The 16,665-nt window shown below is 38.8% G+C and overlaps 1 protein-coding gene across 1 annotated transcript in view; it reads right to left on the reverse strand.

Annotated features, from left to right (window-relative positions):
* ACER3 (alkaline ceramidase 3) overlaps nt 1-16,665 on the reverse strand; it is a 187,911-nt gene that overhangs the window by 155,452 nt on the left and 15,794 nt on the right. The window lies entirely within an intron of this gene.

Consider the following 16,665-nt stretch of genomic DNA (forward strand, 5'->3'; position numbering starts at 1 on the left):
TACCTTGACTACATGACCAGAGGGACATAAAAATACCCCACTGGGGCTTCTCTGGTGGCGCAGTGGTTGAGAGTCCGCCTGCCGGTGCAGGGGACACAGGTTCGTGCCCCGGTCCGGGAAAATCCCACATGCCGCGGAGCGGCTGGGCTCGTGAGCCATGGCCACTGAGCCTGTGCGTCGGGAGCCTGTGCTCCACAGCAGGAGAGGCCACAACAATGAGAGGCCCGCGTAAGGTAGCTATCTACCTTACATTTAGTAGTGTATATATGTCCATACCTCTCTCTCGCTTTGTCACAGCTTACCCTTCCCCCTCCCCATAACCTCAAGTGCATTCTCTAGTAGGTCTGTGTCTTTATTCCTGTTTTACCCCTAGGTTCTTCATGACATTTTTTTTCTTAAATTCCATATATATGTGTTAGCATACGGTATTTGTCTTTCTCTTTCTTACTTCACTCTGTATGACAGACTCTAGGTCTATCCACCTCATTACAAATAGCTCAATTTCGTTTCTTTTTATGGCTGAGTAATATTTCATTGTATATATGTGCCACATCTTCTTTAAATATGTTTCTTAAACACGTATTGAATGACATATCTTTAACCTCTGGGTAATTTTAAACAGTGTTTTGGTAAATGAAATAAAAATCATTCATTTCTTTTAGTCAGCCTGCAGATCAATATAATGAAAACAAATAACTAAATTTAGATATGTATTTTCTAAACATGAAAAGCTTTCTGAGTTGCAGAATTTTTGGAAAATGTATAATTAGTTGTTAATGTTTAACAGTATCTCATTCTTGAACAGTGTAAGCAACTAAATATATTTTTTCCAAAAGAATACATTAAGTAAAAAATAAGTTTATGAATTTAATTCATTTAACTTAAATTCTTAAACAGTGTTAATGCTAAATTCCTAAGCGGTAAGGAAAAAACTAAAGCCGGTAAAACACAAGTTTAAAAATTTTTTTAATTCCCAGATCTCTCAAATGAACTGTTCTACTTCTATCTGAATCCTTTGGGCCAAGTTCCACTGGAACAAGTCTTTTTTCCAGGGTATTCATTGCCCAAGTGTCAGCTTTTAAAGGTCTGAAAAAACCTGCTTTAAAGAAAGCCAGAGAAAATGAGATAGGCCAGCCAAGACAAGTGTGCCATGTAGCAAACAGTGGTTTCTCTGTGATCCAAATAAAACAGCAGTGCTGTTATACCCACACACACATATAACTGGAATATTTCTATCGTCTTTCCCATTAACCTTTAATCTAAATACTAATTTATTCACTTTTTTAAACTTGGTTTTGATTTTATATTAAACAATAAAGAGAATGAAACAGTGAAAAAATTCACACAAATTAGATAATAAAAGAAAAAGAATAAAACAGAGTACTAAAATCTATTGAACTTGTATGCCTGGAATCATGCTGGTGACTTTATTTACATAATCTCTTTTTTTTTTTTTAAGAAGATGTTGGGGGTAGGAGTTTATTAATTAATTTATTTATTTTTGCTGTGTTGGGCCTTCGTTTCTGTGCAAGGGCTTTCTCTAGTTGTGGCAAGCGGGGGCCACTCTTCATTGCGGTGCGCGGGCCTCTCACTATATTGCGGCCTCTCGTTGCGGAGCACAGGCTCCAGATGCGCAGGCTCCGTAGTTGTGGCTCACGGGCCTAGCTGCTCCGCGGCATGTGAGATCCTCCCAGACCAGGGCTCGAACCCGTGCCCCCTGCATTAGCAGGCAGATTCTCAACCACTGCACTACCAGGGAAGCCCTACATAATCTCTCTTAATACAAACTATCACCTTGTGAGCTGGTGTTAACATTCCTATTTTACATATCAGGAAATTGAGACACAGTATGAATAAGAAACTTGCCCAGTGTCATATTGCTCCTAAATGGAAATATCTACATTCAATCTCATACCATTTCTCTTTAACAAGCTGTGGTCCTCCTACCACATCATGCAAAAACAAAAAGCAAAAGAGAAGAAAAAGGACAAAAGAGACAAAATCATGAGCATTGGTCTACTCTAATAATTCTTTTTTTTTTTTTAACTTTAATAGCCTTACTCTTTTTTTTCAGCTGTGTTGGGTCCTCATTGCTGTGCGCGGGCTTTCTCTAGTTGTGGAGAGTGGGGGCTACTCTTCGTTGCCGTGTGCGGACTTCTCATTGCGGTGGCTTCTCGTTGCGGAGCATGGGCTCTAGGTGTGCAGGCTTCAGTAGTTGCAGCGCACAGGCTCAGTAGTTGCAGCATGCAGGCCCTAGAGCGTGCAGGCTTCAGTTGTTGCGGCATGTGGGCTCCAGGGCATGCGGGCTTCAGTAGTTGTGGCGCGCAGGCTCAGTAGTTGTGGTTCGCGGGCTCTAGAGCACAGGCTCAGTAGTTGTGGCACACGGGCTTAGTTGCTCCGCAGCATGTGGGATCTTCCCAGACCAGGGCTCGAACCCATGTTCCCTGCATTGGCAGGTGGATTCTCAACCAGTGTGCCACCAGGGAAGTCCCTCTAATAATTCTTAAGAGGAAAGCAAACCATATAATTCTGGCAACTATACTAGATTCATCTGAACCTCTACAGAATTTATTCATTTGTAATCCATAAGAGTAAAGAAACAATACTGTCTTAAAAACAATTCCTTCACTGGTGTAATGAATCCTTTATCTTTTGTGCTATTTATCTTTTCACATTTTTAAGTTTATATACTATCTAGCACATAACCTATTGGGGAAAAAAGTCCATCATACAGCACTGCAAAGTAATACACATAGAGTAGGTATTTAGTAAATATTTGCTGAAAACTTTGTATATTCACAATGCCTTGAAATCAGTAAGTACCTGAATAGCTAATGATATGATTATCCTTCAGGGACACTGGTCTTAAAGTTCTGGTTTGGGAGTTCAGTTTGAAAAATGGTTCTATTTTAATCGATCATGACCAAGACACACTACTGTTTATCTGAGTTCATCATTTCTCTAGTATTCTCCATTTTATCAAAATGGCTTCAGAATGACAACCAGGCAAAATAAATCTTTTTTATTCTGCAGATTACAATGGGCAGAATATGCCAAACAATTCCTCACTGGTTTAATAAACATTTACTGAGAACTTAATCCATATTAGACACTATGCTAAGTGCTGTGGATACAAGGTTAGAGTTAAAAAGTTTTTAACTTGAGGCATTATCAATATAGTGGAGAATATAGACACATATATAAATAATTACAACCCTGTGTGAAGTGTACACACATCATTCATTCAGTAAATATTATTGAAAGCCTCATGTAACAAACACTGTAACAAGCCTGGGATACAGCAATGAACAAAACTCTAGGGTCCCTGCCCTCATAGACTTTATAATTTAACATGGCCTCAAAGACTTCCCAAGTCTCCAGAAAAATGAACTCATGGTCAAATATCACAAAAACACATGAGGGAACATGCACCCATAAAGAATGAATCAGTAAAAGAACAAGCAACAGAAACAAATATGCAAAGATGAAAGATACTGAAATTAATGGATACAGAATATTAAGTATGTTTAATATGTTTAAAGAAATGAAAGCAACAAAAAGAACCAAAGAAGAAAAAAATCATCAGGTAGATTTGAAAAAGAAACAACAGAACCTTTAGAAATGAAAAAATATAATAATTAAAAACACTAAAGACGGGGCTTCCCTGATGGCGCAGTGGTTGAGAGTCCGCCTGCCGATGCAGGGGACGTGGGTTCGTGCCCCGGTCCGGGAAGATCCCACATGCCGCGGAGCGGCTGGGCCCGGGAGCCACGGCCACTGAGCCTGCGCGTCCGGAGCCTGCGCTCTGCAACGGGAGAGGCCACAGCAGTGAGAGGCCCGCGTACTGCAAAAAACAAAAACAAAAACAAAACAAAACAAAAACTAAAGACAAAAAGTGAATTTAGGAGGGAAAAAAATAAGGCTGAATTAACCAAATAAGAGAGATGAGAGGGAGAAAGCAGGACATTCTGGACAGAAAAGACAGTGTATGCAAACACATGAAACCATGAAGCTGCATTCTGTGTTCAAGGAAATAAAAGCTGAATTATACTGCTGAAGTATAATGTGCAAGTGTTTAAAAAGGAAAGCGATTACATCAGAAAAGTCATCAAGGGCTAGATTGTGAAAGTCTTCATACACTATACTTCTCAACTCTATATTCCATGTGTGCCTATACTGATTATCTGAAGTTCTTATTTTACATATATGTAAGTATACATATTTATATGTATACATAGTAAACAACATTTCCAGTTTTGAAATATATAAATCCTTAGTTAAAAGAGAATAAATACCTACTGGGCAATTTGGCAGACAACCCAGAAGTCCTCTCTTTACAAACACCTAGATATGCTGGATAATATTTAATACGTTTATTTTTAAATGCACAGTTGAGCTCCTGAAAGACTAAAGGTAATTCCCAGAGGGGGAAAAATGAGAGTAAATTGAAAATCAATGTGGTATCTGGGTATGACTCTCCTACCAAGGGAAAAAGGTAGGGCAGTGAAATGCCTGACTCAGTACCATAGGAGGTTGAGTTTCAATGCTCACACAGGAATAGCAGATGAGGCATTCGACCATGCAAGGATGGGAATTAGATCTGAGATCATCTACATAAAGCTAAAATGCTTGAGAGACTACCTAGTCAGTAGCTAAGTTAAGTAGAAAAGTACCCACTAGCCCAGACAAACAAGAAAGCTGTTATATATTCAAAAATTACAAATAGGGCTTCCCTGGTGGCGCAGTGGTCTTGAGAGTCCGCCTGCCAATGCAGGGGACACGGGTTCGTGCCCTGGTCCGGGAAGATCCCACATGCCGCGGAGCGGCTGGGCCCGTGAGCCATGGCCGCTGAGCCTGCGCATCCGGAGCCTGTGCTCCACAACGGGAGATGCCACAACAGTGAGAGGCCCGCGTACCGCAAAAAAACAAACAAACAAATAAAACAATAAAAACAATTACCTCACTTAGAAGTATAAAAAGATGTGTGACAACCACGAAACTCAACCCCATGATCCTCGCCTTGAGTTTTCTTTTGCTTTCTCATCACCTACTCATAATCTTTATCCTTTCTTAAAACTAATTTAGCTTTAGTCCCCCAATTTCTTATTGAAAATACTTTATAGAAAGTTGAGGACAATGGCCTTCTCTGATCTATATAGCTATATTATAGATCCTTTCTCTCATCATTTATTTTGGCCATTCTTAAAATTTAAACTTCATCTATATGTCCTTCTTGATAACAAATTCTTACATTTAAAAAGCGAGGGTACCTGAGCACACAGGCCTGCTTTGTTGGATTCTTCTCCTTTCAAATTTCATCCTCGTTCTTCATCAATCCTAGTCTCCCTCCATGATCAATATTTTCCTTAGAAGATGGTTGTTTCATGAAAGCTTTCCCAATTTAATAACATCTTCATTTTTAATCACATAATTGTAACATGTTAATATATCTCCCAAGCGTTACACTGTCATTGTCATTGGTACTATACTGACTTTTTCTGAACTGAGTGTAGAAAGATTTACTCTTCTGGCTAAAACCTTCCAAATGCTTTTGATCACAAATAAAATAAAAACCAAACACCTTACCATGGACTACAAAGCCAACACAATCGACCTCTGCCTTCCTCTTCTAACTATTCTTCTTGCCCACCCATTCCAACACTAGCCTTCCTAATGCTCCTAAAAACAAACGAAGTCCATTCCAGTCTCAGGGCCATAAGCAGAACTACATGGAACATCATTACCCCAGATTATCTCCGGGTAATTCCTTCTCACTCTTTAGATATTATGCCAAATACTACAAACTCAGAGAAGCCTTCCTTAATTACCCTATCTAAAGAAGTCCTCTAACCATTCTCTATTATATTACCTTGTTTTATTTCTTCATAGCATTTATCACAATTAGAAGCCTTTATATACTCACTTATATATTTGTCATCTTCCCTCATTAGACTGCAATCTCTTGACAGTAGCAATCTTATTTATTTTCTTCACTGCTGTATCACAAACTCCTAGAACAGTACTTGTAATAGCCATGTGTTCTGGGTTTTGTAATTTCTGCTTTGACATGTGGGGTCTTGCTGACCTTGGTGGGACTGTTCTTCCCAGGGCTAGCTAGTTCGCAGACTACTTGCCTGTAAGCACACCTTTCATATGCAAACCAAACAATCACAGCCCATAACCCCAGCTACCTCCTTTATCAGACTCTAGGCCACTAGTCCCCTGCCCTAATCACTTCTGGGCCATGTACCAGACAACTAAAGACAGTCCCTAAGCCCCAGAGCCCACTGAAATTATTCAAACTAACCAATCCCAGGCCTGCTTACCCTACCTTGCCCACCCCTTCCCACAGAAACCACAATAAAGGCTCTCACCCACATCTCCCCTCCATGGACTGATCCTGGCGCTTCCCCATGTGGTACTGCACAGTGCGCTATGCCTCCTGCTTCTAAGGAACAGTGATAAAAAATTCTTCCTTTACGGCAATCATTTCCATGTTTGTGTGTCTCATCATACCTAATTAAACAAATCCCAGGTACCTTTAAAATAAGTGCCTGGGGCTTCCCTGGTGGCGCAGTGGTTGAGAGTCCGCCTGCCGATGCAGGGGACACGGGTTCACGGGTTTGTGCCCCGGTCTGGGAAGATTCCACATGCCGCGGAACGGCTGGGCCCGTGAGCCATGGCCACTGAGCCTGCACGTCCGGAGCCTGTGCTCCGCAACAGGAGAGGCCACAACAGTGAGAGGCCCGCATACCGCAAAAAAATATAAAATAAAAAAAATAAGTGCCTGGCATAAAGTACATGCTCAACAAATATTGTTGAATGTATCACCTGGAGAATAAATTCCTTTTGTTTCCTTTCAGTTCCTAGCATGACTGAGTTTACTTATATCATTCTTCAATACACTTTAAGAATTGAATCATTTGTAAAACATGTATTCTTTGCCCAATAAGAGACAGTTATCATGCTAAGTACTAAAGATACAGGGATGAATAAAAAATAGATATGTTCTGTTCATAAGAGTTTCAAATAAGATATGAAAATGCAGGAAAGTCAAAAATAAAAGAATGAAAAGATAATCTATAACTACTACAGAAAAAAACAACTGGTATAGCTATCATAACATCAGACAAAAAACAACCTTAAAATAAAAAGTATTACAAAAATAGGGATCCAATTCACCAAGAAGATATCATAACCCTAATTACATACATATCTAATTTAATTGCATAGCTTCAAAACACTTAAAGCAAAAACTAACAGAATAATATAGGGAAAGTAATCATATCCATCAACATACCCATCTCAGTGTTTGAAATATGAAGGAACTTTCCCCATTCTCCTCTCCACACCACCCCCAGCCCCAAATCAGCAGAGTTGCAGAAGATTTTAACACCACAAGTGGCTTGAACTAATAAACATTATCACTAATAGACATAAGGACACTACAATAATCTGAGGGCCTTTCACATCTAGCCATGATAGAGTAACTGGGACTGGACTTTCCCTTGCTGTCAACAACTAGAAAAGAGGGCAAATGATATGAAAAACCTCCTTTCAGACGTTGAACAACAAGGTAGTACAGAAATGTGACCCCTGAGAAAAGGAAAGCAAATGAGGTAAGCGATATGATTACCCCAGTTTTCTAGAGGACACACTTTCCAGATCTTGGTGTAAGGAAAGGGAATCCAAACATAGCACAGCCATCTCACTAAATTGAGGAGACAGAGATTAGACTTCAGAAAGACTGAGCCATTAAGATTTATAGGACAGAATACCAAAGGAGGTAGCTTTGCAGAGAAAGAGGTCTAAAACTTTAAAGGGACCTTCTTGAGTCTGTTGTTGAATACTAAGCTGCGCATGCACAGAATAGGACTCAATTAGGCAGAGAAAAGAACTACTGGGGAGAAAAGCTACTAGAGAGCTGTAAAATGAACAACTACCACAGCACACAGACAGAATACAGATCACACTGAACACCTTGGCGCATTCAACAGGGATCCCAGAAAGGTCTCATTTCAGTAAGGAAGCAAAACTAGCAAGAGAGTAAAGACAACAACTCTAAACCCACCCAAAACCATGTTTTAAAACAAGCCATGAGAGATAAGCTGACCAGAAATTTAATCACTGGCCAAAAAAGAAGTCAAACACCCTTTAAAAGAAGACAACAAAATTCAGTCACTCAACAAACATCACAATTCCAACATCCAAACAAAAACGGCTATATAAGTTTAAAAAGCAAGAAAATCAGTCAAAAGAAATAACCCAGAAATGACAGTGATGGTGAAACTGGCAAAGATTTTAAATCAGCTATTATAACTATGTTCAAGAGCATAAAGAAAAACATGAAAATAATGAAGAGAAAGATGGAATAAATTTTAAAAGACAAGATACATTTCTGCTTCCAGTAATGACAGAGTAAGATCCTACTGTCTGATTCTCCCTCATAAAAAAGGTAAAATCTGGAATAATACAAAAAGAGATTTTATGTGAAAGCACTGGAGAGTAAAAGAGAAGCAGACAGACTCCAATGGAAAGCACATACTTGAAGAAGGGGAGTTATACAAACTGGGTTCCCATCTTCACAGCTTTCAGCCTTGGGCAAAGTACAAAACACAAGGAGCAGTGGAATGTAATACTACAGGCTTTCTAGCCTGGGGAAACAAGAAACTGAAGTCAGAAGAAACATGACCACTGAAGAGAATGGAGAAATCCTTAAAGGGAACAAGACAGAGAAGGTACCCCCAAATTCTGTCTGCTCATGTCTCTACCATTAGAGGCCCATGCATGTGTATATGACAGATTGAAAGGAGTTCAGCTAAAGGCAAAAAAGGTGCTGGCCAAAAACAGAGTTTACAGTTCAAGTCAAGTCAGTCAAGATAACTGTCAACTGAAACCAAAGAAACAACACTCACCAGGAAAAAAACAAACAAAAAAACCAAAAAAGATCATTAATCATTAGAGAAATGCAAATCAAAACTACAATGAGATATCATCTCACACCAGTCAGAATGGCCATCATCAAAACATCTAGAAACAATAAATGCTGGAGAGGGTGTGGAGAAAAGGGAACACTCTTGCACTGCTGGTGGGAATGTGAATTGGTTCAGCCACTATGGAGAACAGTATGGAGGTTCCTTAAAAAACTACGAATAGAACTACCATATGACCCAGCAATCCCACTACTGGGCATATGCCCTGAGAAAACCAAAATTCAAAAAGAGTCATGTACCAAAATGTTCATTGCAGCTCTATTTACAATAGCCCGGAGATGGAAACAACCTAAGTGTCCATCATCGGATGAATGGATAAAGAAGATGTGGCACATATATACAATGGAATATTACTCAGCCATAAAAAGAAATGAAATTGAGCTATTTGTAATGAGGTGGATAGACCTAGAGTCTGTCATACAGAGTGAAGTAAGTCAGAAAGAGAAAGACAAATACCGTATGCTAACACATATATATGGAATTTAAGAAAAAAAATGTCATGAAGAACCTAGGGGTAAGACGGGAATAAAGACACAGACCTACTGGAGAACGGACTTGAGGATATGGGGAGGGGGAAGGGTGAGCTGTGACAGGGCGAGAGAGAGGCATGGACATATATACACTAACAAACGTAAGGTAGATAGCTAGTGGGAAGCAGCCGCATGGCACAGGGAGATCCTCTCGGTGCTTTGTGACCGCCTGGAGGGGTGGGATAGGGAGGGGGGGAGGGAGGGAGATGCAAGAGGGAAGAGATATGGGAACATATGTATATGTATAACTGATTCACTTTGTTATAAAGCAGAAACTAACACACCATTGTAAAGCAATTATACCTCAATAAAGATGTTAAAAAAAAATGAAGAACAGAATCTCCACAATTTAACATTCTTTTTTCTTATATATTATTATTTATTTTTGGCTGCGTTGGGTCTTTGTTGCTGTGTGCGGGCTTTCTCTAGCTGCGGTGAGCGGGGGCTACTCTTCGTTGTGGTGCATGGGCATCTCATTGCGGTGGCTTCTCTTGTTGCAGAGCACAGGCTCTAGGCGCCAGGGCTTGAGGAGCTGTGGCTTGTGGGCTCTGGAGCACAGGCTCAGTAGTTGTGGCGCACAGGCTTAGTTGCTCCACAGCATGTGGGATCTTCCCGGACCAGGGCTCGAGCCTGTGTCCCCTGCACTGACAGGTGGATTCTTAACCACTGCACCACCAGGGAAGCCCTAACATTCTTACTATCTAGAATAAAATCTAAAATTACTCAATATATGAAGAATCAGGAAAATGAAACACATTCTCAAGAGAAAAGAGTGTCAACTGAGACTGACCCTGAGATCACCCAGGTAGACAAGGGCTTTAAAGCAGCTATTATAACTATCCTCAATGAATTAAAACAAAATATGCTAACAATAATGAAAAGATAGGGAATTTGTGGAGAAAAATAGAAATGATAAAAAAGCACTAAATGCAAGTTCTAAAACTGAAAAAAATACAGTATCTGAAATAAATTATTCACTGAATAGACTTAACAGACAAATGGAAATGACAGAAAGAAAAAAGGTTAAGTGAACCTGAAGACAGATCAATCAAAATTATCCAACCTGCACATGCACAGAGAGATAAAAATATATTTTTTTGTAAAATGAACTGACCTTAAAAGGCCTGTTACATGACAACAAACAGTCCAACATACTTGTAACTGGAAACAAATGATAGAAGAGAGAGACTAAGGCAGAAAAGAATATTTAAAGAATGAACAAAGTTTCCCAAAATATGCTTAAAGGCAGAAATTTATAGATATAAGACTCTCAACTTGCTGAAGAGAAATGATACCAGAGGGAAATCCAGATCCTCAGACAGGAAAGAAGAGCATTAAAATGGTAAACCCCCAGTTAAATGCAAAAGTTAATTGTTTTGTTTTCCTTAAATTTATTTGTAACTTATTTACTTTTAACACATAGCTGTTGTGAACATATGTAGATGTAATATAACAACTATAACATAAAGAACAGGGTAAGTCGGATATGGACCTATACAGCTGTCTTATTCTGCACGCTTCTACATTTTTCATGAAGTGGGCTGTGAAAAGTTAAGGATAGATAATGTAATCCCTCAAAAACCACTAACTAAATAATACAGTTGAAAAGCCAACAGGAATGTTAAAATGGAATTCTCAAAAATAGTCAAAAAGAATTTTAATGTAAGAAAGAACAGAGAAAACTAAAATAAAAATAATAATAAAATGGCAGACCCACACCTGGCCATATTAACCACAGTAAACCTGATAGTCTGTTGCCCTTTTGATAATATTTACATTGTTATCTGTTCAGGGTTTTGTTTGTTTTTAAAAAGATAAAAACTTGCAATATTTCTTTGTTACAAGAGCTTTGGGAATTTCCTTCTCCTTTCATACTTAAAAGTAAAATAAAACTGTAACTCTAATGGATTTCCTACTTAAAAAGTTTAAGGGTTGCTGTTCATTTAATTCAACAATTAGTGCCTAGACCAACCCATATGAGAGCAGCAACTGAAGAATAATGACTCAAGGTGGGGCTCAGATAACAGCTGGCAGAGAAAGGTAAAAATGACCTTCACTGGGGTCCCACGGAGAAGCCTGCCTGTTTCTACAGTTTGTTTCTACACTGTTTCTGTTTGTTCAGAACTTCAAACTGTTTATACTGAAAGAATCTTCAGAGTTAGCAGAAGGTACCCAAGGCAACTGCATAACAGAATTACATGGTTTTCCTCTTGCAGTTATCTTGAGGTTCTATCGATTATTAAGATGCATAGTACGTGTATTGAGTTAAAAGAGTGACTATCTGGGTTGTGCCCTGAAATTCTAGGGTTCTGGTTTTGAGAGTCTGATCAGGGTAGAATCTTAATCTGATCGAAGGAAAGAGTTTTTTTTCCTTTGCAAGAATTACAACTAACCCAATCCTAGTGAGGGGAGGTGTCCCCAGACTGCAAGCAAACTAGCAGACATTCTACGAGGTAACTGGTTTATAATCTTTAAAACTGTCAAGGTCATAATGGTCAAAAAAGATTTAGGAACTATTCCAGATAGAATGAGACTAAATAGACGTGAAATCTACAGGTAACATGTGATTCTGGAGTGGATACTCTTGCTATTAAGGGCATTATTGGGACAACTAAAACATATTAAATAGGATGATAGGATTAGATGATAGTAATATATCAATGTTCGTCTTCTGATTTTAATGGTTGTATTGTGGTTATGTAGAACAATATCCTTGTTTGAAGGAAATATACAATAAAATATGAAGGGTAACAGAGGATTACATCAGCAATTTACTTTAAATGGCTTAGAAAAAGTTACTTGTCCTGTACTTGAAACTATTCTTTACATTGGAGATTGCTTTCAAAATATTTTTTTCACTAAAGCAGATACAGCTATAGATAAAAATGTTTATATATTTATATATTTACTCTACATGCAAAGAATCAGGAAAATGTGACTTACTACAAGGGGAAAGAAATCAGACCTAGAAATGAAGAAAAGAGCAAAACTAGCAGATGAGGATTTAAAATACCTATTAAAAATATGTTTGAGGATTTAAAGAAAAACACGAATACAACAAAGAGAAATATATCAACTTTTTTTTTTTTTTTTTTTTTTTTGCGGTACGTGGGCCTCTCTCACTGTTGTGGCCTCTCCCGTTGCGGAGCACAGGCTCAGCGGCCATGGCTCACGGGCCCAGCAGCTCCACAGCATGTGGGATCTTCCCGGACCAGGGCACGAACCTGTGTCCCCTGCATTGGCAGGCGGACTCTCAACCACTGGGCCACCAGGAAAGCCCTATAAACTATTTTTGTAAATCAAATGAAACTTCTAAAGCTGAAAAATGCAGTATCTGAAATTTAAAGTTTAAAAATTCATTGTATGTATTATAAAAAAAGGATCAGTGAACTTGAACCTAAGGAAATAGAAACTACACAAATTGAAGCACATAGAGAAACAAGAAAAAAAAGAAAAGAATGATGAGATTCCCTTGTCCCCCCACTGAGGGGACAAGGACACTGGCAGCAGAAGTCCTGGGAAGCACTCCTTGGCGTGAGCCCTCCCAGAGTCGCCATTAGCCCCACCAAAGAGCCTGCAGGCTCCAGTGTTGGGTCACCTCAGGCCAAACAACCAACAGGAAGGGAACAGAGCCCCACCCATCAGCAGTCAAGCAGATTAAAGTTTTACTGAACTCTGCCCACCACAGCAACAGTCAGCTCTACCCACCACCAGTCCCTCCCATCAGGAAACTTGCACAAGCCTCTTAGATAGCCTCATCCACCAGAGGGCAGACAGCAGAAGCAAGAAGAGCTACAATCCTGCAGCCTGTGGGACAAAAACCACATTCACAGAAAGACAGACAAGATGAAAAGGCAGAAGGCTACGTACCAGATGAAGGAACAAGATAAAACCCCAGAAAAACAACTAAATGAAGTGGATACAGGCAACCTTCCAGAAAAAGAATTCAGAATAATGATAGTGAAGATGATCCAGGACCTCGGGAAAAGAATGGAGGCAAAGATCGAGAAGATGCAAGAAATGTTTAACAAAGATCTAGAAGAATTAAAGAACAAACAAACAGAGATGAACGATACAATAACTGATATGAAAACTACACTAGAAGGAATCAATACCAGAATAACTGAGGCAGAAGAACGGATAAATGACCTGGAAGACAGAAGGGTGGAATTCACTGCTGCAGAACAGAATAAAGAAAAAAGAATGAAAAGAAATGAAGACAGCCTAAGAGACCTATGGGAAAACATTAAATGCAACAACATTCGCATTATAGGGGTCCCAGAAGGAAAAGAGAGAAAGGACCCGAGAAAACATTTGAAGAGATTATAGTCTAAAACTTCCCTAACGTGGGAAAGAAAATAGCCACCCAAGTCCAGGAAGCGCAGAGTCCCATACAGGATAAACCCAAAGAGAAACACGCCGAGACACATAGTAATCAAACTGGCAAAAATTAAAGACAAAGAAAAATTACTGAAAGCAGCAAGGGAAGAATGACAAATAACATACAATGGAACTCCCATAAGGTTAACAGCTGGTTTCTCAGCAGAAACTCTACAAGCCAAAAAAAAGTGGCATGATATAATTAAATTGATGAAAGGGAAGAACCTACAACCAAGATTACTCTACCCGGCAAGGATCTCATTCAGATTCAATGGAGAAATCAAAAGCTTTACAGACAAGCAAAAGCTAAGAGAATTCAGCACCACAAAACCAGCTCTACAACAAATGCTAAAGGAACTTCTCTAAGTGGGAAACACAAGAGAAGAAAGGACCTACAAAAACAAACCCAAAACAATTAAGAAAATGGTCAAAGGAACATACATATCGATAATTACCTTAAACGTGAATGGATTAAATGCTCCAACCCAAAGACACAGGCTTGCTGAATGGATACAAAAACAAGACCCATAAATATATGCTGTCTACAAGAGACCCACTTCAGACCTAGGGACACATAGAGATTGAAAGTGAGGGGATGGAAAAAGATATTCCATGCAAATGGAAATCAAAAGAAAGTTGGATAGCAATACTCATATCAGATAAAATAGACTTTAAAATAAAGAATGTTACAAGAGACAAGGAAGGACACTACATAATGATCAAGGGTTCAATCCCAGAAGAAGATATAACAATTATAAATATATAGACACCCAACATAGGAGCACCTCAGTACATAAGGCAACTGCTAACAGCTATAAAAGAGGAAATCAACAGTAACACAATAACAGTGGGGGACTTTAACACCTCACTTACATCAATGGACAGATCATCCAAAATGAAAATAAATAAGGAAACACAAGCTTTAAATGACACAATAGACCAGATAGATTTAATTGATATTTATAGGACATTCCTTCCAAAAACAGCAGATTACACTTTCTTCTCAAGTGTGCACAGAACATTCTCCAGGACAGATCACATCTTGGGTCACAAATCAAGCCACAGTAAATTTAAGAAAATTGAAATCATACCAAGCATCTCTTCTGACCACAACGCTATGAGGTTAGAAATGAATTACAGGGAGAAAAACGTTAAAAACACAAACACATGGAGGCTAAACAATACGTTACTAAATAAGCAAGAGATCACTGAAGAAATCAAAGAGGAAATCAAAACGTACCTAGAGACAAATGACAATAAAAACATGACAATCCAAAACCTATGGGAGGCAGCAAAAGCAGTTCTAAGAGGGAAGTTTATAGCTATTCAAGCCTACCTCTAGAAACAAGAAAAATCTCAAATAAACAATCTAACCTTACACCTAAAGGAACTAGAAAAAGAAGAACAAACAAAACCCAAAGTTAGCAGAAGGAAAGAAATCATAAAGATCAGAGCAGAAATAAATGGAATAGAAACAAAGAAAACAATAGCAAAGATCAATAAAACAAAAAGCTGGCTATTTGAGAAGATAAACAAAATTGATAAACCATTAGCCAGACTCATCAAGAAAAAGAGGGACAGGACTCAAATCAGTAAAATGAAAAATGAGAAGTTACAACAGACACCACAGAAGTACAAAGCATCCTAAGAGACTGCTACAAGCAACTCTATGCCAATAAAATGGACAACCTGGAAGAAAAGGACAAACAACCCAATCAAAAAATGGGCAGAAGACCTAAATAGACATTTCTCCGAATAAGACATACAGATGGCCAAGAGGCACATGAAAAGCTGCTCAACATCACTAATAGAGAAATGCAAATCAAAACTACAATGAGGTATCACCTCACACCAGTTAGAATGGTCATCATCATAAAATCTACAAACAACAAATGCTGGAGAGGGTGTGGAGAAAAGGGAACCCTCTTGTACTATTGTTGGGAATGTAAATTGATACAGCCACTGTGGAGAACAGAATGGAGGTTCCTTAAAAAACAAAACCAGAATTACCATATGACCCAGCAATCCCACTACTGGGCATATACCCAGAGAAAACCATAATTCTAAAAGACATGTGCACCCCAATGTTCACTGCAGCACTATTTACAATAGTCAGGTCATGGAAGCAACCTAAACGTCCATCGACAGACAAATGGATAAAGAAGATGTGGTACATATATACAATGGAATATTACTCAACCATAAAAAGGAACAAAATTGGGTCATTTGTAGAGACGTAGATGGATCTAGAGACTGTCATACAGAGTGAAGTAAGTCAGAAAGAGAAAAACAAATATCTTATATTAACGCATATATGTGGAACCTAGAAAAATAGTACAGATGAACCGGTTTGCAGGGCAGAAATTGAGACACAGATGTAGAGAACAAACATATGGACACCAAGGGGGGACAGGGGCAGGAGTGGGCGTGGTGGTGTGATGAATTGGGCAATTGGGATTGACATGTATACACTGATGTGTATAAAATTGATGACTAATAAGGGCCTGCTGTTTAAAAAAATAAATAAAATAAAATTCAAAAATTGAAAAAAAAAAGAAATCAGAGACTGTCAGACTAGACCAGAAAGAAAAAAAGAAAAGAAAGGGAGAGAGAGAGAGAGAGAGAGAGACAACTGTAAGCAACTACAAGAAAAGCACTTTAAATGTAAAGATACAGACAGGTTAAAATTAACAGGATAAAAAAGAAGTACTATGCCAATGCAAATTATAAGAAAGATGAATGGCTACATTAATATCAGGCAA

Source organism: Phocoena phocoena, chromosome 8, assembly GCF_963924675.1.
Source record: "Phocoena phocoena chromosome 8, mPhoPho1.1, whole genome shotgun sequence".
NCBI lineage: Eukaryota > Metazoa > Chordata > Mammalia > Artiodactyla > Phocoenidae > Phocoena > Phocoena phocoena.